The sequence below is a fragment of the Protopterus annectens genome, chromosome 7.part0 (genome assembly GCF_019279795.1).
Source record: "Protopterus annectens isolate FY-2018-M chromosome 7.part0, PAN1.0, whole genome shotgun sequence".
NCBI classification, from domain to species: Eukaryota; Metazoa; Chordata; order Ceratodontiformes; family Protopteridae; genus Protopterus; species Protopterus annectens.
The window spans coordinates 1,921,118,229-1,921,144,018 of record NC_056739.1 but is presented as its reverse complement, the minus strand read 5'-3'; positions in this window follow the sequence as shown (position 1 = coordinate 1,921,144,018).

Here is a 25,790-nt window from a genome sequence, read left to right as displayed (position 1 = left end):
GACCATGCGATTTGCAAAAGAATATCTAACAATCATGGCTGCAACAAAACATTTGGTACAACAGGAGAGCAAAAGTCAGGTCAACACAAAATGATGCATATTAAGAAGCAGGGATGGAGCCTTTCAGTACTGTAAGGAAAATAAGTGATGTCAATTATATGGTAGAATTGCCATTCAGGAGGCAGAAACACAATGTATATCATTTTAATATGATGACATCCTACCATGATAGAGACACACTAGCACTTAGTACATGCAGTAGCTTACAAGAGCAATCAAAGGGTTACCTAATAACAGATGTTCTCAGTGAGACTTAAACTGATCCCTCACTGGATGAGGTAGTACTGTCATAAAAACTGTCCCTTATACAGCTTCAGGAAATCTGAGCAATATAACAAAAATTTGGGGGCACATTTATTGTAAGTCAAGATGCTAGTGGAGCACCAAACTGATTCAGGAACTGAACAGCTGATCAAAAGGAAATAGATCACTATAAAGACAGATAAATGCAAAGTAGAAACAGGTCCTACAATATTATCAAATATGTAAGTGGCATCTTCAGGCAAAGAGATGGGCAGTGAAACTTAGCAAATGTCCCTGAATGTTTGCAAAATGTGGGAAAATGCAGAGAAGTAATATTAGCTTAACAGATGCAATTGCTTTCTGAACAGAAATGTGATAGGACAAGGCAAACACACAACGTGAGCTTTAGTAAACCCTACATAGCTTGCTGAAACCATGTGTGCATCGCAGTGCGACATGCACATGATAGCAAGCCAATTTGTATTTGGGAAGCAGCTATACACTATGTGAAGAGTCAAGTAAACACAGTCAACATAGTGGTATGCTAATTACTGCATAAGCAGCTGAAGTTTATGCTAAACAATAAATACAAGATAATGAAGCTATTCAGCAAGCTATAAAGCAATCATATACACTTAGCATAGCATTCTGCTTTGTACTCCAAAACCTACTGGAATACAGCCACAGAAACTATACTGGAGGGAAAGAATGTTATGGGGCCGCTACTGCTCTTCTGCATGTGTATGGGCAAAAGGCTCAATTCTATACTGATGCTGATAGATCTTGGGCAAGAAGGAGAAGGGTATTTTGACCCCATTTAACTTTACATGGTCTAAATGAAGTAGAAATAGTGTTACAGGGAGGAAACATCCACACTCCAGGAACTCCGCAACCTCTGTCATACTGATCTGAGAACAAGGGCAAGCTGAAGGGAACCAATATCTGTGAAGACCAAAGTACATGTTGCACTTATAATATAAGCTATAGAAAGCTTTCAGTGACTGTCAGGGGACATACTGGGGCTATTACAGGCATCAGCGTCCAAGATCCTACACCATTTCCTGAATGCTATATTACAGCATGCCAGTAACTATACATATTTCCCCTGTGCTCCCAAGGACAGAGCTAGAACTATGAAGAAGTTCTACCCCATAGCACACTTTCCTGAAGTCTTGGGTGCCATAGACTGCATGCACATTGAGATAAAGCTCCACCAGCGGAACATAGAAGGGTCTACATCAACAGAAAGGAGTCCCATTCCATTAACTTCCAGGTTGTGTGTAATACTAAGGAAATCATCCTCAATATGTTTGCTGGCAACCCCAACATTTACCATGACTCCCATATCTGGCACATCTCACAGCTCTACCAGACATTTTCAATTGATGATGCCCTTCAAGCCCATTTAATGGGTGATACAGGTTATGCACTCAAGCCATGGCTGAAGACGCCCATCAAAAATGCGCACACACACACTCATGGAGGAAAGCTATAATGAGGCACACGCTTGAACAAGAAATATTATAGAGCATGTGTTTGGGCTATTGAAGTCATGGTTTTAGTGTCATTATACAGCAGAAGAGCTCTGCAGTATGATCCCAGTAGTTGTGCTGAAATTATCACAGTCTGTGCAATCTTGCACAATATGCTGCAAAAACAACACCAAGGGCTAGGAGCAAATGTTACACCACCACTGGCAAGGTCACCACATCCACAAGTAAGTGAGGAGTCAGAGGGGGATCTCCCAGCTGCTGTGACTGTAGGCAGATGTAGGCATGTACACTATGCTCTCACCCTGACCAAGAGGCAAGGGATAGCACACATGCTCATTACCTATGGGCTGCACCTTTCATCCTATGCACATAGATGGAGTAAAATTGATGTCAGGCAATGCTCACAACCTTTACTTCTCCATGTAATGGCTGTGTACTTCAAGCATCAGACAGACGAAGCCCCAAATGATAACAGTTGTGACTGCAGGACTATCAAGGTAAGTGCTGAACCTTTAATATAAAAATAAATGTGTTGCAAACATGAATGAATGGCAGATACTTGCCTAACTGGTACCTGTAGCTGTAGCTAAGTAGAATGTGTGTGAGCTGACCAGCAATGTCATCAATATCAGACATAACTAACATCTGTACTATATACTTAATGCATTTTACCAAAATTCATGACCCATACTACTGAAATACCCACTGTAGGAAAAGCAGTCCAAAAAGTGCACTTACCCTACACTCCCATAAGTGGGCAATAAGCATGACTGAAAACAATCTCCTCCCTTTCGTGTTCCCTAGCTACACATTACCATTCAGTGTAGATTCTGTTCTCTGAGCACTCTGAAGAGGGAATTGAGGTGTGAACTCCTTAGAATTTCTGAACACCAAACTTTTGACTTCATGTAGCTGATGTAAATATAGGGAAACCTCTGTACCACTGTTAGGTGCTAATGGCTTGCAACTGTGAATGATTACTCTGACTGAAGCAAAACACAGTAATGCACAGACACTCTTAACTGAAGTCGGTGTCTTAGTGAGGATACACTTACAAAGTGTGGAACTAACTGCAGTGAGCTTTAGAACAAAACCAAGCATCCCACGTATATATTTCCTTGGCACAATACCACAGCTTCCTGCCTTTGCTGAAAACTGTTGTTGACTGTATGTACTTATATCAGGTCTACTTCACATGCTGGATGTTACACAATAATGACAGTAAAAGCACTGAGATGAAAACAGCGAAAATACAGAAGCATGATAGTTAAAATAATGAAATTCATAACATCGAAAAAGCAGTCACAGATATTAGAAACCACTCCCAACACCCTATATGCTTTTATTAGTGTGAACACAAACACAAGATGTTATACATCTCCAAGATATACCCTGTTTCCAAATGTCACTTTTAATGTGCACAGTACATAGAGCAAAGGTCACATATAACCATGATGTGTTTTAAACTAAAAGAAATGGGCGCAGTACAAACACTATGCAGTTTACATCTTGGCATAGCTATACCTTTAAGTAACTCCATAGTATCATACTTGGTTTATGCTGCAAAACAAATGCAAACTGATTATGCTTTTGCAATAATTTTTTTCTTTTTGGAGATTAGAACAGGAAAGATATAAATGAACTGTAAGGTTTTACTGCCTTGTAGCTTGGGGTTTCTTAAAGCTACAGCTATGCTACTTAAGATATAAACTGCACAGTATTTGTATTATTAATTCCTAATTTATTAAATAGCTGTGTATTACTTTAAAATAGAGTATGTTGTCATGAGAGTCTTGCAGTATGCACTGTGCATGTTGAAACTAATATTATGATATTTACTATATCTTTTAGACTATATCTTTAAAGTTGCATTTGTCTTCACATCAACAGAATCATATAGAGTGTTGTGAGTGGTGTCTAACATCCACAGTTGGCTTTTCAATGTTACTAATCACATTATTTTCAGACTTCATTCATCTGCATTTCAGCTTTTCATCTCACTCTTCGAATGGTTGTTATTATTTAACTTTGAGCATGTGAAGTAGAACCTTTGTATCACACCTTGAAAGAAATATAAGAGAATATACACTACACATTACACGTGCGATAGTAAAACAGAGAAAAGGGAAGGATTTCCAGAAAGCAAAGAGACGGCAATGCTACAGGTATGCAAACATGTTCATAAATATTGTATGATCACTCATTCCACTAAATACATTATCTACACATTTCCAATCGACTGAGAATATTCAACTGTACGAATTGTTTAATACTGGATATGAAATGTGAATTGCTTGTATGCATATGATTTGATTGGTATTGCAAAGCTGTGTCTGTGGCAAAGAATGATAACCCACTACATCTGTTTCCATGAAGAAAGGCGTTCTCCACTCTTTATCTTAAGCAGAGAACTGCATTTGCTTGGCACTTAACATCATGCAAACAGGGAAGGCAAAGCCAACAGTTATTTATGTAGCAAAACTTTTTCCCCAGCATTTCAAAAATAGCCCAAAGCATGCACATCATACTAGCTGTCAGCAATTTTTCTAATAACATATCTTGCAAGCCTGACACAGGACACATTAAGAACAAACACACGTATTCTGCAGCTAACACCTATCAGGTCAGTGACTGTATGCCCCAATTTGTACACAGCTTAGCAATGAGCAACAGTGGACATTGCTACTTCAGAAGTCCAAGTTGAATTCCTGAAGTCTGAATCACACATGCACTAATGACCTTCTCTGCATTATGCTTTATGAAGAGGTGTATCGCATGTCTTACTCTGGTACCTGAGCTGTAACCCTCCAATACATGGAAATGCATTCATAAGCACAAGAGAAGGGCACTGACATGTGCTTGAATGAACACATACTGTTTTGATATTTATGTGTGCCCTACAGCAATGCACTTGCAAATGATATATCAGCACTTGGGCCATTGTCAAACAGACTCCAGAATTACAGCGCTTAACTGCATTGTTACATTTGGTATAAGTTTATAATGATACTGGACATTGGTCATCCATGATTATATCCCAGAGATACTGTCAGTAACTTCTATTAATGTGGACATACCTTCATCTGAATATGAAGACACATAAATCCATCATTGCAGCACTGGTGTTTCCAAAATATGTATTTGTATGTGTGTCTTATCTACACAACATCATGAGAAACAGGTACATGTCTATCCTACTTCTGCAATATGTATTCATGACAGCTTCTTTCACCTATTCTGCCAGGATGTATTTATATGTACTTTTGCAAATTGTTCTCACACAATCATATCATAAGCCCTGGCTTTACAAATAAATCTCATAACAGTATGTGTTACCTGTGACACTACGATGATGTCAACATCTATAAAGTGCACTCTGACAGTGTTGCAATCAAATATCTGTGGTGTACTCGGCTTTTTATAACTTCTATAATTGGATTGGTAAAGGTTCTAATCACACAGAAGTCAACGTGTGTGTGTGTGCTTGTGTGTGTGTGTGTGTGTGTGTGTGTGTGTGTGTGTGTGTGTGTGTGTGTGTGTGTGTGTGTGTGTGTTGTGTGTGTAGTCATAAGAATATAAGTCCAAGTCCTGCTGCTGTCACTCAAGTAGCATAACATTGAAAACTACATTACACAAGTAAATAAGATTCCCTCCACCTACAACACCTAACTAACAAACAAACACACTTTTTACTACATTTCTGCAGGTGGGCAAGCCCCCCTGCACCCCCTATGTTGCGGGCTCTGCCCCCCCGTAAATTAAATATACCAACTCCAAGATCACACTACAGTGGAAAAAAGTTAATTTCCTAACCTCAGTATATAGTGATTTTTTTCTCGCTGTTCACATAATGTCCTTTTTTCAAAACACTGAGGATATCATCATCTCAAGGATGCATGCACACATTGTGAAGCAGAACTCCTGCATTACCCTCTGCAAACCATCTCCAGATCAATTCATGTATGATTGCTAATTCTGTCATGGGGTGGTGCATGTCACATATGGACAGAGGCAATCTGTAGTAAAATCAAACACATAAGCACATATCCCTACTATCTTCCATCACATAGCTATAGTCTTTGGGTTTAAATTGTATAATAATGGCTAGGATTTTATGCGCTCTTATCTGGTAGCCTAGTAATGTCCTATGACCCTCTGAACATTGCACATTAATGTAGTTGTCATCCATCTGTACTATGTTGATATCTAGATGCAGTGGAACCCTACAACAGTGTATTCCAATCTGTGATTTCAGCTACTGTATTGATGGCTGCTCCTGCCATTTGGTTACATGTTCCTTCCATAACAGCTACAGTAATATGCCTCCTGTGGACTGCTGACATGGGATGATTCTATGTATATTGTTGCCTTACTAAAGCATGTGTTCTTGTACTGAAGTATATCAATATTCTACACAGTTCTCATTAATCACAAGGACAGCTGCAGTATGGCACATGTGAGCATGTGTATACCTAGCATCTGGAAATGTTATCTGACATACAGAATATTGCATCAAACTGATTACACGGGCATGTACAGCTGGGTTCATCCACATGTTATGCTGTTATATACACAAACATATGACGTGTTGAGATTCTCTTGCAGTCTTTGGGAATTCATTCTATGCAATACTGTGTTGCTGTTCACAAGGATTATACAGGTGTTCCTCAGCAGCACTGTGTGACTGTAAGCATTTGTATCACTAACTGTTCAGCACGAATTGCATCCACTTCAGTTGTAATGTCTCCATATATGACATCAGGACCCTCACACACACATTTCCACTGATAAACATATAGGCACATGATGTACAACTGATGTAATGACATGAAATAGGTAGAGTAATATGACTGTGTCAATAGTTCCACTATATTGCATGTAATTCATACCCAAGGTTTTATTTGGAGGTGGTGTGCAGTCTGAAGTCCAACTGTACTATAGGTACAGATGTAGTGTGACTGTATGGCATCATGGACATACCACTACATCACATCAATATTACCACTTGATAGTTTGCATGAACATATATGGATGTATGTTAGGATTTCATGACAGTATAACATTTTCACTGGCAATGTCAGGGGGACAGTGATCATGTGATACATGTGTTGAGGTTTGACATGCACTTATAGAGGGTGCTCCATGTATTGTTTGGTACATGTACAATATCACAGTGACAGCTTCCTCAATCATTGAGACTTGATTTTGCACTGGTGTACTTACTGTACACGTGGGCATAGATGATATATTCCCATCAGTCTCACATACTGCTGTACCCTTCATTATAATGGATCACGTCTTAATTCACAGACCAATTGCAGATTCTTCAAACAATATCCATTACTATTACATCTGGCAAATGCATGCAGTACCCAGCCAATCTGTGTAGGGAACCCACTCATAATAGTGTGGTGTCTGTGTGTGTTGTTATCTGTATGGCCAATACCTACAAAAGCTGGGGATGCTTTAGTCAAGTGTATCACATTTGGCACAGTGAGCTCCCATACATCTGGTAGGCTACACAGAGCTATTATTTGGGATGCATAACCATTAGGATTTGACAATGTATACTTCTCTTCAAGGTGTTCTACTAGATGCTTCTGTAATACATCTTTCTGTCTCGCACCCAGTAAAAACACAACCCAGTGACAACATTGATGGCATGAGTTTGATTCTTGCAGGAAGGGATTGTGGATTATTTGTTCTACAGACCTCTCAACTGGCCAGGATTGGCCCTGATTTCAACTCTGTTTTTAGCACTGTCCTTCTTAACCCCTCCAAAAAATGGTCATTTTTGTGGATGGGTTGGTGAATTCCCATTATAAAATACTGACAATCATTATAGTTGTATACATCTGCAATTGCAGAACAGGTATAAGCTATACTCAAATATTCTGTCCATGCTGTAGATTAATGGTCATAATATTTTAACTGTGTGGATGATTGTGCCTTTTTCCTGCTTACATTTGTTCAAGAGTCACATATCAGTCATATTCAAGCAAGTTAGTTTGCAGATCTTCAGATTATACCAGGACTTGAAAATGAAACCCAGCAGCTAGGAAAACCAAATTCTTACCTTATTGACACACAATTGTTTTGTGCTTTCATCGTGGTGACTAGACTTATATAGAATAAAACAATGCATACAGGATTGTGATTTTATAACAAGCTTAAACTGAACATGATGAGCAAATATTATTGAAGGAAATCATTAACAGCAGACAAGTTAGATTTATGAAGCCTGATAAAGGTGGAGGGTTGGTGGCAATGAATACCAAGGACTATATTAATAAGATGCTTGAGATGTTATACAGCGACACCTATGAAGAGGATTCAATCAATTAATGGAATATTGCTTACCAAAGAATTGATACCTTGTTACACGACTTACAGTAGAAGATTTTATTTCCCCAGAATGATTATGAATTTCTTATGGTGACCAATCCAAGGACCCCAACTATTTTCGAGATCCCTAAGATGCATAAAAATCTTGTGGATCCCCCTTTGCAGCTGATTGTGGACACAAAATTTTCTAAGAATTTCACTATAGTTACATTCATCGACCATCAACTTAAGGAGAGAGGAAGCAATATTGACCATTTTTATAAGGATTCATGGGACTTTTTAACAAGAATTCGGAAAGCCTTATACAGTGATAGTTTGATTTTTATTACCATTGATGTTAAGGATCTTTTTTCAGTCATTCCTCATGATATTGGTTTAGAGTAATTTTACAATTATTTATGTATTAACAGTAATCTTGACCACAACAGGATTAAACTTTTAAGAGATTTAATGGAGACGGTATTGTAGAACCATTTCATCTTTTTTGAGGGGCAGTTATTTAGGCAATAGACCAGTGTGGCAATAGTTACAGCTTTGTGCCAATTTTTGCCAACTTAGTCATGCCTCAATGGGAAGATGTTTCTGTGTTCTCCTCTCCTTTTAATGAGTTTTGGTACCTGCATGGACATCATGTTGATGATATTGTAATTTTTGGATCGGCACATTACAGAAGTTAAATGAATTCTTTGAATATTTGGATTGCATGACTGAATTTTTTAATTTTACCATGAATTTCTCCTTTGAGGAAATCAATTATCTGGATTTATTGATTTCAAAAAATAAGGTAAGGCATCCTTTTTTATACAACACATATAGAAAGCCACCTTACTCTAATACTTTTTTACATTTTAGTAGTTAGCATCTGATACATCAGAAAAAAACACTGGCAAATGGTCAGTTAGTTACACTATTAGATATGATTTCACATGAGGATGTTTTCATGCAAGACTCCATCAAACTTTAAAAAAAATGCGTTAGAGGTATGTAGCTATCCATCCAGATTTATTAATATTATTTCTGATGAGGTGAAAATCAAATGAGAAAAGGAGATTTGTTATCCTTTCATAGGTAAGGGAAATCAGCATCCATGTAATAATTTACAGTTACCATTGCTATATATTAAAAGACACTAATTCTTAACTTGATTTTTCTGCTATTAATCCAGTGGTGAGTAAAAACATTTTCTTGACCAATGAAGAACGATTCCAAGTTTTTGCTCCTTTTCACAATTTTGTTTACAAAAAAGGACATTGGTTGGAGGATGGCATTGGTGGGAGGATGGCATAATGGTTAAGGTGTTTACCTTGCAGACACAAGGTTCAGGGTTTGATTCTCACATGGGGTAACTGGCTAGGCCTTAAATGGCCCACAAGGGCAGGTAGCCTAGTACTAATCTATGAACTTTCTATTTGTTTTAAGACCTTCATTGGAAAGGTTGGAAATACTCATGGCAGTGTTAACATGAGAAAATGTGGGCACTCTAATCAATGCTGTTACACCCTGGAAGGTTCTTTCTTCTTCAGTCATGCGTATGGTGGGGTCAAATTAAGTCAAAGACAGAAATACTCAAGTGCCGGCATGGTTTATGTGGCACAATGTTAAGGCTGTCCCAGGTTCTTATAGTGGGAAAACTGAGAAACCTCTGAGGGTTAGAATATACCAACATATATATGATATTAAGACGATAGATGAGCATAATGCACTATATAAATACATTAAGATTATGAGTTCTCATAGTTTAAAATTTTACATTAGTGATGACATCATTTGATATGAGGGGTGTTCCTCTAAGTGATTTGTTGAAGCAAAAGGAACTAAGGATGCAGCTTAAGATCAATTCCACCAATGGTTGGGGTCTGAATGACATGGTGTTAATTAGTATTCTTCATTTAAAAGCATCTCTTTTTTGTAACATAGCTGCAATATTTGTGATTTTTGACTTAGGGATGTTTTTAGTATATTATCAGCTATTTGAACATTTTAAGCAATACAAAGTAATTTGGGAGTAGCGCAGTGTCAGCCATTATAAATTATTCAGTAAAGTTACATGAATTATTTTGAGCTTCACACTGTGTTAGTTCCATGTTTTTACAGCAAAAATGTAAATGTTGATCAATGTTTTAGTGCAGTGCTCAGGTTGTATTGATTGTATGGTTTTCAAAACTTATTAAGAGATACTGCATAATGCTAGTTTGGTTTTTAAGTTTTCCACATCTACAGGCATTTTTTGTATGTGTGTTTTTGTTTCTTTTTTATGATGGGTTTTAATTGTTTGGTATTCAGGTTATTTATTGATATTGAGGTTGTCCAATAGTGACTTTTTCATATGGGAGGGGTTTATCTCTTTTAAAACCACAATCCTGTATGAATTCTTTTATTCTGAAGAAGTCCAGTTGCCACGATGAAAGTGCTAAATGACTGTATGTCAATAAAGTTCGATTTTCCTAGCTCCCGGTTTTTCTTTTTGTTCAATCAGTTTTTACGTGGCATTTTTGATGATTATGCACATACTGCCTATTGTATATACCATCCTTGCTAAATGTTCTCTCCAGTGAGAATGTCAATGATGCTCACATTACAACCATTCACCCCGCTGACATGTAACCTTGTGTGACCATTGCATATATACTATTATGTGTGATGATATAATATTCTCACACACCAGGTGTAAACAGCAGTACATAGAGAGCTATCGACATATGTGCTGAATTCTATGCTATTGACTTGCCTTGTACATACATTGATGTATCCCACTTAGGGACACTGCCATATTTACCATGCCCTTTTACTCTTTATTCATTCCTATCATTCATGTCTCTGCCAATTTTCATCAGCACACTTTAACTGACCAGTGCATGTTTCCTTGTATGTGCCCGTGCTGTCCCCCCATCATTTCAATTTGCAAATAATTGTAGTAGTGTACATTGCACTCAGTACACTTTCCTTTACTGTGCTAATACTGCTGTTATTGCAATATTTTCACCACTGGTAGTCATTATGGCTGTCCATGCATGTTTGCTCGTAAAAAAACTTGAATTCTTCTTGTTTCTGTGCTCATGGTGCTCTGTATGGTTTCCTAGGGGCAGCATTGTTGCTGGCCATGAAACCATGGTTGTGTAAGTGTGTGATGAGCAGTATGAATATGCAATTATCGGTACTGCTCATTACACTAACATGTAAACTCTGAGTAGGCTTCATGCAAGGCCTATACAGAGTTTACGGAATTTCCAAGACAGATTTCTTTAAGTAAAACACTAGGAACAGATAGATGCAATTGTGTCTATAAAAGACAACAAAAACATTTCTGCAAATCTTCTTGCATGGAGTATGTGACCTGTATAAAATATATAACAAAGCTGTTAAAGAATAAGACTGGATTGTCAAAAATGCATAAATTTAGTTTACTGCTCCTTGAAATGTTACTTCATATCTAGAAAACGCATGACCTTGCTTGGTCTTCCCCCAGAAATATATGTCTGTGGAAAAAGAAAACCTTACATTCAGAATATGGGAAAACAGGAAATAGTGGCCTAGGCAGTTTAAGCAGAGGGGTTACTTTTTGCCTCGTTTCTAAAGTGTGAACATTGGATTACATTCCTATATAGAGTTTACATTGTAAAATCTATAGGTTGTAAAATTTACAACAGTCATTGGGGCTTACAAGTCAAAGACAGAAAACAAAAGTGATTTTGTGTGTGTGTGTGTGTGTGTGTGTGTGTGTGTGTGTGTGTGTGTGTGTGTGTGTGTGTGTGTGTGTGTGTGTGTGTGTGTGTGTGCGCATGTAATAATTCTGGGCATGTTTTCAGTCACTGTTGGTTACTGCTGATAATATAACATATAACACTGGAAGGTATTGAGCTACAACCAATGTACATAAGCCTTTGAGATGCCAATAATTATAACTCTGTTCAGGAGATGAGCATTATAAATATTATTTGGTTTTTGTCAGGTGTCAGCTATTACCCCAGAGAGCAGTACACATTTGCCACACTTTTAATGCCAGTTGCAGGGTATATTTAAAGTCCATACTATCTCATATTAATTGACAATAGCAGTGTGGACTGTGAGAGCATAGCTCCTGTCTGTGATGCCTGTCAGTAGTGCAGTAATATTTTCAATATGCCAATCTTTCACTCCATCTGCCCCATTCATATATGTTAGTAAATCCTGCCCATCATGTAAAACCCATGTGGAACCTTTTAGTTAACCAATTTTTCATGAGCATTGTTAGAAACTGAAGTTGCTAAAAATCATGAAGTGATATGAATTAATACTACTGAACACTAACATTGGCAACCAATTACTTATTCTCACTTATTCTCACTTTGGGGCATGAGTATGTTCTGGTGGTCTGTAGCACTTGCCTTTTCAAAATGGATTGCACTGCTTTGGGTATAGATCACAAACCAACTGTCAAATAGCAATGCATCCAAATTAGTAAGATATTACAATATTTACATTTTTTGAGAATGCGAACAACTGATAAAACTGTAGGGCAGGCAGATCAAATTTTGGTGTGATGCACAGTCGCCAAATATAAAGTGCTGTGAATGGAATACAGAGCAAGTGCGCAGGATGGTTGAAGTAGGAGGGATCATGGTGCTGATGTCAGTTATTAGTTGCTAATTTTTAAAGACTTAAACAATGTGCAGTAGCATCAATAAAATATAAGTAGTTCTTCCACTGCTTAAAGTATTATTGATGCATTTCTTGCAGTCGTAGTTATAGGAAGGACCATCGGACATGTTCCTCCAACTTTACAATATCATCAACTTGTACTTCCCAACATTCCAATCACAAACTTTGCCCCATGTCGTGTCTGAAATTGTCAGATGTAAGAATAGTGCATATTTTGGCATGCACTTCTTTCCATGAAAAAGACATCTGAAAGTATTGCTGTGATTTACTGCCTTCTGTCTGGCTCACTCTGCAAATCAGGGAGACAGCACTAACATTTCACTGCCTTTCTTGGAAAGAAGACATGTAGTAGATATGTGCTTGCTTGTTAATGACTGCTGAGGTGCCAAAATATTAGTTACTTGTGGAAAGCAGCCAAAAAGTGGTTTTAATAAGAGAAGTACTTAAGGTGCAGTCTTAGTGAAAGTCCAAAGACAGCAGTTAAGATCCTCTGACTGGTAAGAGTGCATGTGCAAAAAGGAACTCTATACCAAGTCCAAAGTTGCAATACCTCAGGGCATTCTCTTTAATGTGAGATGCAGTGATATTGGAGTTAGTATTTCTCTTTAATGTGAGATGCAGTGATATTGGAGTTGGTATTTCTCTTTAATGTCAGATGCAGTGATATTAGAGTTAGTATGTCTCTTTAATGTGAGTTGCAATGATATTGGAGTTAGTATTTCTCGTTAATGTGAGATGCAATGATACATTAGAGTTAGTATTTCTCTTTAATGTGAGATGCAGTGATATTGGAGTTAGTATTTCTCTTTAATGTGAGATGCAATGATATTGGAGTTAGTATTTCTCTTTAATGTGAGATGCAGTGATATTGGAGTTAGTATTTCTCTTTAATGTGAGATGCAATGATATTGGAGTTAGTATTACCCTTTAATGTGAGATGCAGTGATATTGGAGTTAGTATTTCTCTTTAATGTGAGATGCAGTGATATTGGAGTTAGCATTTCTCTTTAATGTGAGATGCAATGATATTGGAGTTAGTATTTCTCTTTAATGTGATATGCAGTGATATTGGAGTTAGTATTTTTCTTTAATGTGATATGCAGTGATATTGGAGTTAGTATTTCTCTTTAATGTGAGATGCAGTGATATTGGAGTTAGCATTTCTCTTTAATGTGAGATGCAATGATATTGGAGTTAGTATTTCTCTTTAATGTGAGATGCAGTGATATTGGAGTTAGTATTTCTCTTTATTGTGAGATGCAATGATATTGGAGTTAGTATTTCTTTTTAATGTGAGCTGCAATGATATTGGAGTTAGTATTTCTCTTTAATGTGAGATGCAGTGATACTGGAGTTAGCATTTCTCTTTAATGTGAGATGCAGTGATATTGGAGTTAGTATGTATAAATAACAGGAGTGAGGGCATAACCCACTTGAATACCTCCCAACTGTTATGATTTATTTCTTTTTTATTTTATTTTGACATTTGTTGACCGGGTTAGTCTGACTGAACCTGATCCCATTTTCAGTGGAGGCCCGGGGAGAAAATCTCCATACAGAACAGTAAGTACAGAAATCCTAAATTACAAGTCATATTCTAATACAGAGGTAATTGAAGATACCAAGAAATCTCAGTAAAGTGCAATAACAAATAAATCTACAGGCAGTGCAGTATAAGATACTAGAAGTCAATAGTGGCTACTAGAGTTAGATATACATCTCAGGACACAATACAAGGTAGAACAAATCAGGTAGCTCTGGAGTAAAGAGATCTGACTCAAGTAGAGTAGACAAGGGTAGTACACAGGGGTGATAGAAAGGACACCAGAATAAAGAATAGTGTGATGCTAAAGTAGTGGGGGTAGTACAAACTGGATGGGGAAGTAGATAAAAAGGAGTCAGGGAAATAAGGGAGCTACACAGTAACAGAGTTAGGTAGGGCTTTGACAAGAGCAGATCCAGCAGTTTATTAGTGTTTCTTATAGGTTCATAACTTAGTACTAAGCTAACGAACTTGTGGGCCATTGTAAGCCTAGCCAATTATACCAAAAGTGAGAATCAAACCCTCTACCTTAAGTCTGTGAGGTAAACACCTTAACCGTCATGCCAAACCTCACCCCATAGAGTTATCATTGTGGCCCACAAATTTAGCCATTCTCCTCCTTAATATTCTGATTTCTTCATAATGTCAAGCTTGTTTAAAGGTCCATACCTTATTAAATAAATAACCTAAGCCTATAAAAAACTCACAGCCAATAACTATATAGGGTTTAACATATAAAGACCTTCTAGAGTGAAAAAAAAAGACCCACTGTTATGTTTTTAGAGGCAAGTGCTATACTTTTAATACTCAAAGATTTAGTTATATCCCACTGTAAAGACACTTTATGGCATTCTAGTGAGTTTCAAAATTCATCCCATTTAGTTGTCAAATGTGCTTCATTTTGTACAGATGTGTGACTCAGAATTATACTTTTCTCACTTCTGGTGGGGACCATCCATAGCCCTGTTGAGAAATGAGAAGACTGATAGTAAGCCATTGTTTTTAGGTCATATGATCTCAAAAAGAGACTGTTTGGTTAGTTTGATTGCTGATTGTTCTATTCCAGCAGTCATGGCCTGAAACTGAACATATGATATTTAATTCCTGAAAACTGCTGTTCTTTCAACTTTGCTGAAGTCTGAAATATGATATGGTCTTTCTGAAGAGAGGGAGAATTTGAAATTAGACCGACATATACTTATGCCCTCTGTCACCCAGATGTAGTCAACCTGCCAGAGTGGTAATTAATAATTTAATTATTTTGACTTTGTTCACTCATTCTACTGCCAAATGGTTGTCCATGACTTCAAATCAAGGAAGGATCTTCAGGAATCAACCAAATGGGTGGGACTATTTGGTACGGGGCTATATTATGTCAGGTCGTCATCAATCATGAATACAATTTTACACTAATAGCACATTGTAAACTATTACACATGCTGAATAGTTTTTCTCTGCAAAATAAAACAAAAAGGAGTATTTATTTCACACATATGAGGAGATTATAGCCACTTTATTGATAATACACAGCTGAGATGTCTGTGATCAAATAAAAATGTGCACAGTAATTTATTTAAATTTATTTCACTCAGACACACACTAACCCAGCCAAGCCACACTTGGTCATAGACTACCTCATTGCCCATCAAATTATAGCCATTTTGCTGACTCTTTACATCTTATATATCTGATTATGATAAAAGTAAAAAAAAAATAATAGTAATGGTCAGAATAATACATTTAGTCTTGTTTCAGTCAAACACTGGTTATGTCATTTCAGATCAATGAGTATTTAAATGTGACCAAACAACAGTCGAGGGGAATTTCATTCATTCACAGGCTTCTTCTGCTGACCTATCACTTTATTGATGGTGTACACCACAAAATATATGATTATGATCAAATAAATGAATAAGTAAATAAACTATGTCCACATTAACGTATTCCAAATCACTGTTGTCACGGAGTGAAACCCACTGCAACCCCATGCATTTTTCTTTCTCTCTCTCTCTCTCTCTCTCTCTCTCTCTCTGTCTCACACACAAATTTAATAAGTTAAATTAACTGTGTTGTACAACTGCCTAAAAGAATAAATCATGTAGACTTCAGTGCAGGCTGTAGTGTTTTGGCAATGGGACCTTTTTGTGGATCTATTGCTGACTCTTCATTAAACACAGTTTTTTGTGGGTAGGTTTGACAATTAATGTTCATCTCTTTTCTGTCTGAATATTCAAGTATTATTCAGATACCTGTATGAAGAGATCATAATACACCACAGCTCCTTATTAATCTTGATGTCCATACACTGAGAAAAATATCATACAATAAGCATTAGTCTGTAGTGGGCTATCACTACACTACTAGCTTATAATGTAAAAATCTCAGTCTACCCCATATATTAAAGTCTGAACTTAGAACACTGATGTGCTGTCATGTATCAGTCAATATTCTGTGTCTCAGGAATGAATATTCCAGTTTAAGTGTACCTTTTACACTATCCATCCCTCTTTTCCACAACTCTACTGCAAACTTACTAGCCAGTGTAGATCAATGTGTATATTTTACCTAATCAGCCACTGTACCTAGATAGCACGTGCATATAAGTTACTGAGCATGTGCAAGATCGGTGCCATTTTGTATAGTCAGCCAGAGTGAGTGCAGGCATGAATGGAGATGCACATGCGAGTGTGTTTCAAGTAAATAAGTCAGTTAGTTAGCTTATGAAGTTCGAAGTATATGTTCCAGTTAAGCTCCTGATGTGTCTATGTACAATAAATTACTTAAATGCATACCCAATCTCAGTGTCTCATTTGAATACATGAGACATGTGATATGGTTTCAGAATGGGATCCAAAGTTGAAGCAGCTTACAAACCATGAGGCATGACGTTAGAAGTTGAGAAATATATAGGAATGAACTTGCAAACAAGTCAGCGGTTATTCAAAGGTACTTAAACTTGTTTAAATGATTTTTCAGTCACTGAATGTGTAGTGAAGCATTCAAAATGTTCAAAATAATTATTGAGATAAACAAAATGGCTGAAATAGAGACATATTGATAAAAGTGTTTGAAATAATTTCCAAAGTGTTTAAAATGTATGAAAAGGCTAAAACATCCAAATTTTTTCACAATGTATGACTTTTTTGCATTAACTAAAACTTTTCGAAGTATCTGAAGTGTGTGGAATGTTCACAACGTTTGCAGTGTTAAAATAAAGCCTTTTCAGAGAGATTGTTGTGCAGTTGGGCAAAATAACAAGTACCTGGTTTATGCTTATATTTAAACAAATATTGTTGTTATGGCAGAGGGATTTGACAGACCTGGACTGCTGGTGTTTGATAACAATATTGCTGAGAACTGGGAAGTGCTTGAGGAAGAATATGATATTTTCATAAAGGCTGCATTTTCTGATAAAGATGCACACACAAGAGCACTTATGCTTCTCAATGTAGCTGGCTTGGAAGCCATTGAGAGGGAATGTTCATTTGTGTATGCACCTGCCATGCATGCAGGGGAGGAGGAGAACTGCCATACTGTGATACAGACTGAAACACAAGAAGACCCTGTGTGCTTAAAATGTAAACTTAGAGAAATATGTAACCTACAAATGGATATTACAATGGAAAGGCACATATTTTACACAAGAAATCAAAAGCCTGGTGAAACTATAGCAGCATATATTACTGACTTGAGAAATAAAGCAAAAACATGCAGATATGGGGATTTATGAGATGTTGATTAAAATATACCTATATTCATATTCGACATTAGGCACCTGCGAAACCCACGGCCGCGGGGTGCCCCCGATTACCTCCCCGCAAATGAGGGCCCCCATTCAGCAGCCGCAGGTTGCTCTGATTGCGTTGCTCTTTATCGGCTCGGCTCCTCATGGACTTCCGCATAGTCTGGCTTCCTGGACCCTGCCGTCACCACTAAAATCGGAACTGTGTTTCCGTTTTTTTTTTTTTTTTGATTTGCTGACAAGCTGCACTCAAGCAGGTCCACTCGCTGAAACAAGGGATCTGATTGTCTGCAGCAGCCTGTGAACTAAGTCCTTTTTTTTTTTTTTGAAGTAGGAAGAAAAGCAGAGACAGCATGCATTGTATATATTCAAGCTGTCAAATTGTCAAGTCATTGTCTGAGTAGAACATGCAAAAGATGTCATACAGAGAATGTCCATTTCCTGACTGGGTAGGTGGGAAAACATGCTAGAAAAATATGAAGATCAGTAATTCATGTGTTCTCAGATAATAGCCTAAAGGGAGGTAAATGTAGCATTTGCATTTGTCACTAGCCTTCATAGAAGACTTCTTCATCCTTTTGCTGTTTTGAGTATTGCCATTGGGAGGAAGTTTTAGGTCCTCACTTCTTTGTCCTACCATGCAGTAGATTCCAGATACTTTCTACTGAAATTACACTGTTTCTAACTTACATTAATGCTGGACCTTGTGGTTCTGTGAGAGGATCCAACAGTAGAAATCAACCTACTGGAGTGAAGAAAAGCTTCCAAAAAGCATAGATTTTTTTTTTCATATTGCACTTAGTGGGTAATGAGAAACTTTGAAAAAAAGCCCTGGTTCTTGCATTGTAAAATATAGGGTAAAAGCACAAGCAATTCTTATAAAGGCCATCCTGTACAACTGAATCAGTCTTTTAGCTGTGTTTTTAAAGGTTGTGTTCAAGCACATGTTATCCTGGTAACTCCCCAGAAACACACTATTATTGTCTTGGGTGAGCCATATTCTGTGAAAGCATATATTTGTTTCCCATTTCAGTATGCCCGTTAGAAACAATGTACAATGGTATTTAATAAGTCTCCACAAGTTTATAATTCACTGAATCTTCAACCAGACCAAAACAGCACAATGTTGAAAGATTCAACCCAATCAAAAAAAAGTTTCTTAGAAGTGTTATTTTTTTTTACAGTGGACATCCCTCCTTTGTGCCATTCTTATTAACTTCACAGTCACAAAAAGTATGGTATAAAGAGAAAAGAACACATATGGAGAATCACTGGTGGGTCACACACAGAAGCAGTATATACAGTTATTTTCTGTAGATTATATGGATTGCTGAGTTAAAAATTGACTGGTTAAAACTGAAAAGTTTAAATCTTATCCAGTGAAGTTGCATTGATTAGTAGTGTAACAAGTTCTATGTCTATTTTAAACCATTTCATCCATTGTCTGGCGATAAAGTCCCTTAAGGTATCACCTCTCATGTTCTAAATTAGTTTGAGGATGCTTATGCTATTACACCAGCCCTTTTTGAACATTCGTCCACATTCATCGTGGGAGCCTCACACTACCACTCTGCCTTGGTAACCTTTTAGAGTGTTTACATCAGTTTGGGTTTGTTCATAAAGTGGATTCTTAGTTGGACCACAGAGATTGTTTTCTTTTGCTTCTTTTTCCATCCCATCCATTAGAGACTGTAGCTTTTAGCTGTTCCCCAGTATTCCATCATTCATGGGTTTTCATGCTTAGTATCAATATCCCAGTGCATATCTGCAATGTCAGGTTCTCCCCTGTGGAAGAAGCTCCCCTGTTGTGGTGTAGATGGCCACAGTACCAATACAGAAACCAGAGAGTTGAGTTGTCATATTGTTAGCAGAGTGGTTTTCTGTGCCCTAGCTGCTCCCCTTGTGTTCTCGAATGTCCCATCATGGGGATTACACAAACAAGGAGTGGTGCCATATGTGTGGTATAGCAGTTCAAGTCTGACACCCCTTGATGGTGAATGTCTTCTACACTGGCCTCTATCCTTATGAGGAACTAAAACCATGTCCACATCCTTGGACATAGCCGGCATTAGGGACCCTCCAAACCCGCGGCTACGGGGAGCCCCCGATTATCTCCCCATGTACCAGGCCCCCCATATGAAGCAGCCGTGGGTTTCAACATCGCTTCCACTCCTTGCTTGGCGCCTTGTTCATTCGGAGCACCGTCGCACGATTCCGCTTTTTTTTTCCCTGTAAGAACTTGCTTTCTTGATGGCTGCAGCCAATCAGGTCTCTTGCTATACTTGTTAGCTGCTCTCAGTCAGGTCTGCTTCAGTGAAGCAAGGGACCTGATTGGCTATAGCAATCAAAAAGCAAGTTCTAGCTTCTTGATTGGGTTTAACGTAATATGTGGTCTGTTGGGTCACTTCTTTGGATTGTTGGCATTAGGTACATATCTGAACTGTCCAGATTTTTAAGAATATCCAGAATTTTGCTTTATATTTTTGTTTTTTTCTTCATAAAATTTGTGGTTTTCTTATACAGTAATGTGTACTGAAGTCACTAAATAATAGCAGACACATTCATTTAAATTTTAGACTTTATATCCTTCAGAAAAATGTATGCTAAAGCAAAGTCTGAAAGCAAATTTGTAAGTTTATATAAGCAATATTTAAAAAGTGCCCCTATTTTTAAGCCTTTGTACCCCTATTATTTTTGGCTTTGTCCAACTTTTTCATGCTAAGATGTTGAGAGGTATGCTGTGAGGATGGATAGAGGATGCAGGTTTTGCTGGAATGACATTGGGACCAGCAAAGCGGCTGTATTTTAACTGCCCTTGTAAGAGCAATTTCTAAAAGATCTGAAAAACTGTCATTCTGAGGGCAATTTAAAAGGACTGAGCAGGTCTGGTCTGTGTGTAGTAGAAGCAAGCAGAGGATTAGTAGCAGCCTTCTATCGACTGCAGAAAAGGTAAGTTTCTGGGGTTTTTTTTAACTTTATTTTTTGCTGGGGGGGGGCCTAGGGAGAGGATTGTATAACTTTTTTTCTGCAGAGTTGTTACACTAAGATGATTTGTGTGTGTGTGTGTGTGTGGGGTGGGGGGGGGGGGGTTATGGTTGTAACAGTTTTATTTTATCTTTGTCCAGAATTCTTCTGCTAAGAAACTGAGGAAGGAAGGCTTGTTTTTAATTAATGTCCAGATTTGATGTAGTTCTTTATCGTCTTGCATAAGAATGTTCAGTATTGCATTTTTGTTTTGTGTACACTTGTGCTGAAATATTGGTAGGGGGGATAGTGGCTGTGAGAATGCTGCAGAATATACAGATGTTTTAATGTATACCAATGCAAACCCTGTTTTGCTAGTATGTTTTGTGTATACCGGCAATGTTTACAACTATGCCTGATGCTACACCTTTGTTCTATGATAATTTTTTGCTCTGTCCAGAATTATTGTGCTGAGAGGTTAGGAGGGGGAGTTCGTGGCTCTGAGAATGTTGCAGAATGTACAGCTGCTGTTTTAATGTATACTAATGCAAACCCTGTTATACTAGTATTGTGTACACCAGCAGCATTTACAACTATCCCTGATGGTACGCCTTTGTTCTATGATAATTTTTTGCTTTGTCTAGAGTTATTATGCTGACAGGTTCGTAGGGGGGTTACAGTCTGTGAGAATGTTGTGCAATATTCAGATGTTTGCCTGGTATTTATCTATTTTCATTAAAACATGTGGGATTACGCAATGCATTTTACTTCATAATCTGTTTTTCCAGCATCTGTATTTGCTGATGAGCACATTGTTTTTTTTATGTTATGCCTTTGTGTTTTTATTTTACTTTCACTTCATCCAGATTTATTGTGCTGAGATACTGGGGGTAAGGGCTGTGACAATTCTGCAGAATGTACTGATGTCTTAATTCATGCCAGTGCAACCCCTGTTCTACTGTCAAAGCTGATCATAGCCAAGTTACAACTATCCCTGATAATATGCCTTTGTTCTGCATGATTTGTCTGGAATTATTAAGCTGTGAGGTTAGAAGAGAGAGGTAGGGGCTGTTAGAATGTTGCAGAATGTTTAGATGTTTGACCTGTATTTTTGGTCTGTTAGTCATCAAAAATGTGACTTCACACAATGCATGCTACTGGAAAAATCTGTTATTCTACTATCCTACCATTTTTATTAGTTCATAACCACAATGTTTTAAACCCCCTAATGTTACGTCCTTGTCTTTTTTTTTTTGTTGTTTGTACCTCCTCTAGAATTGTGCTGAGACTTTTGGGGGGACTATGAGAGTTCTGCAGAATGTACTGATTATTGTAATGAATGCTAATGCAATCCTTGTTATTCTAATATCTTTCTAAGTTTATCATAGCAATGTTTGTCCTACCATCTTTATTAGTTCATAACAACAATGTTTTAAACCCCCTAATGTTTAGGTCCTTGTCTTGTTTTTTTTTTTTTTTTGTACCTCCTCTATAATTGTGCTGCGATGTTTGGAGGGACTATGAGAGTTCTGCAGAATGTACTGATTATTGTAATGAATGCTAATGCAATCCCTGTTATTCAAATATCTTTCTAAGTTTATCATAGCAATGTTTGTAACTATCCTTTATGTTACACCTTTGTTCTGTAGTTATTTTCAGCTTTGGAATTATGCTGAGAGGTTAGAAGGTTGGTAGGGGCTGTGAGAATGTTGCACAATGTCCAGATGTTTGTTAGTTTTGGTCTGTTCTTCAAAAATGTGGGGTCACACAATGCATGCTACTGCAAAATCTTATTCTAGCATCATTATTAGTTCATAAGTCCATTATTTTAAATTCTTAATGTTCAGTCTTACTGTGGTGCTGTCCATCATGTGGGGGTGTCTATGTCCTGTCTGCGAGTCTGTGTAACTGTCTGCCTCATGTCTCTGTCCTGTGTGAGGGAGTCTGTGTGGGTGTCTTTGTGTACCTCTGTGGGACTGGCTACCTTGATGCTGTACAGAGGCTTGCCATAATGTAACAACATTACTACTAAATGCCAGTCAGTGTGTGAGTGTGCTGTGGTACAGGGGCTTGTCGTAATGTAGCATTAGTATTAAATGCCAGTCAGTGTGTGAACCTCTGTGTGTGGCTACCTTGCTGTGGTACAGCGGCTTGTCATAATTTATTGACTAGGAAAGTCCGACTAGGACAGAGCCTATTTTTAGCAGAGGCCCAGGAAGAAATGCCACAGAAGCATGTCTTTGGAATGTGGGAGGAAACCACACGAACGCAGACTCCGCACAGAAGGCACCCCAGCTAAGAATTGAACCAGAGAACCTCTTGCTGGGGGGGTGACAAAGTTAACTGCTGCACCACTGCGTAGTCCCAGTCAGTGTATGTGTGTGTGTGTGTGTGTGTGTGTGTGTGTGTGTGTGTGTGTGTGTGTGTGTGTGTGTGTGTGTGTACCATTGTGAGTGGCTACCTTACTGTGGTACAGGGGCTTGTCATAATGTAACATTGGTACTAAATGCCAGCCAGTGTGTACCTTGACATTTCAAGTCTTTTTAATTGTCTGAATGTAATAACACTACACAGTGATTGTTAAATGGTGCTGCATGAGCTTGATAGGGAAGGGGCGTGATGGCACTATGGTCACACTTTTTATATTCTCCTGGGTAGGGCCCCCAACTTGAAACTTGCTGGGGGCCCCCAAAATACTAGCCCTGCCTATATTGTCTTGTGTGTGGTGTTAATAATGCTGCAGTGAGAAAGATTTTGCTTCAAGTAATGAACACTGAGCAAAGACAGAGATTTGTCAAATATATGAACTTACAGAAAAGCACACAAATATGCTTGCGAATGAGAAAAGCATGCTTCCAGTATCTGCCAAAACAAATGTTGATAGTGTACAAAATAAAGTTAAGATGAAAAAGAAATATAAACCGAAGGCTGCCACAGCCAATCTTATTTGTTAACTGTCATAATTGTGGACACAGTCATGAACCTAAATGAGATAAGTGTTTAGCTTTCAGCCAGCAATGTCACAAATGTAAAAAGTGGAATAATTTGAAAAGGCTTTGCAAGTCTAAAGTGGCACAATCTTTTATTAAAATACAGCATCCGAAGAAGCAAGTAGCTCAGACAGAGAGCTATGAGCAAACTTTCTATGTTGATGGTGTCTCTGTGATCAATGAAACAGTTACTACAGTAGACCATCAGTTGTAAGCAAAGAGTAAAATATTTTGTACTGTTCAGATTAATGGGAACCTGTAGAGCTTAAAGTAGACTTTGGATCTAAGTGCAATGTTTTAACAGCACAAATGTTTGCTAAAGGAAAAACAGGTGAGAAACTCGATTCAGCAAAGTGTGCAAAACTTGTTGCTCATGGTGGTGAAGAGATTCAGACTGATGACTTGCAGTTTTACGCAGTCAAAAGACATGTGCAGTCACTGTTAGCCCTCAAAGACAGGTTGAGAATGAGACTGATGTAATTTAGTAAAGAAGTCCATGATATAAGTATGAACAACAATGATAGTTTTACACAGAATATTTTTTGTGAATATGATGATATTTTCAAAAGCGAGCTTGGCAAACTTCCAGTTACATATTCCATGAAGTTAAACCATGAAGTAAGCTCAGTTGTCAGACCAGCAAGGAAGATTCCAGTAGCAATGCAGAGTAAAGTAAAAGCAGAGCTAGACAAAATGGTGAATTTAGGTATCCTTACTCCAGTAGAAGAGCTGACTGAATGGGTATCCTCCATGGTCATAGCTCATAAGAAAAACTCAGATGATATTCAAATATGTATTGATCCAAAAGACTTAAATGTCCTCATCATCTGATGTGTACCATAGCAGAATTAGCCACTCTCATGCCAAATTCCACTATTTTTTTCAGTTTCAGATGCAAAAAGTTCCTTTTGGCAAATTTTGCTGGATTGCAAATCTTCATTGTTAGCCACTTTCAGTACACAATTTGGTAGATATAAATTTTTTGAGAATGCCATTTGGGATAAATTCTGCCAGTTTAGTCTTTCAATGTGTAATGGAGCAAATTTTTTTCTAGTTATCCATGTGCTATCATAGTAGGCAACATTATTGTAGGGGGCAATGAAGACGAACATGATAGAAATCTCAGGAAAGTACTAGACCGTGCACATGAAGTTAATCTTAAACTGATTCCCCATAAATTCAAATTCAAACTGAAAGAAGTTACTTCTGTGGGACATTTGTTTACCAGTTCTGGCTTACAACCAGATCTGTCTAAGCAAGCAGCAATTCTTGAGATGCCAGTTCTAGAGAATGTCACATCTTTATAGCATTTTCTTGGCATTGTCAACTATTAAGGAATATCCATCCCAGACTTGAGTGAGCTTTCAGGACCATAACGTAAGTTGACACGCAAAAATGTAAACTGGTCCTGGTTGGAACAACACCAAACAGCATTTGATATTCTGAAGAAGAAAATTGCCAGTCTACCCACACTGAGATATTATGTTGTTCATAAATCTGTAACTCTTTCTTGTGATGCTTCAAAGTACAGCCTTGGTGCAGCATGTCTTCAAGAAGGCATACAGTAATCTATGCATCCAGAACTTTAACTCAAACAGAGATGCAGTATCCAGAAACTGAGAAAGAGCTTTTGGCAATAGTGTTCACATGTTCAAAGTTCAATGATTATATTTATGGAAGACCTATCCAAATAGAGACTGATCACCAACCTCTAGTGACAATCTTAAAAAAGCCAATGCATACAGCCCCAGCATGCTTGTAATACATGATGT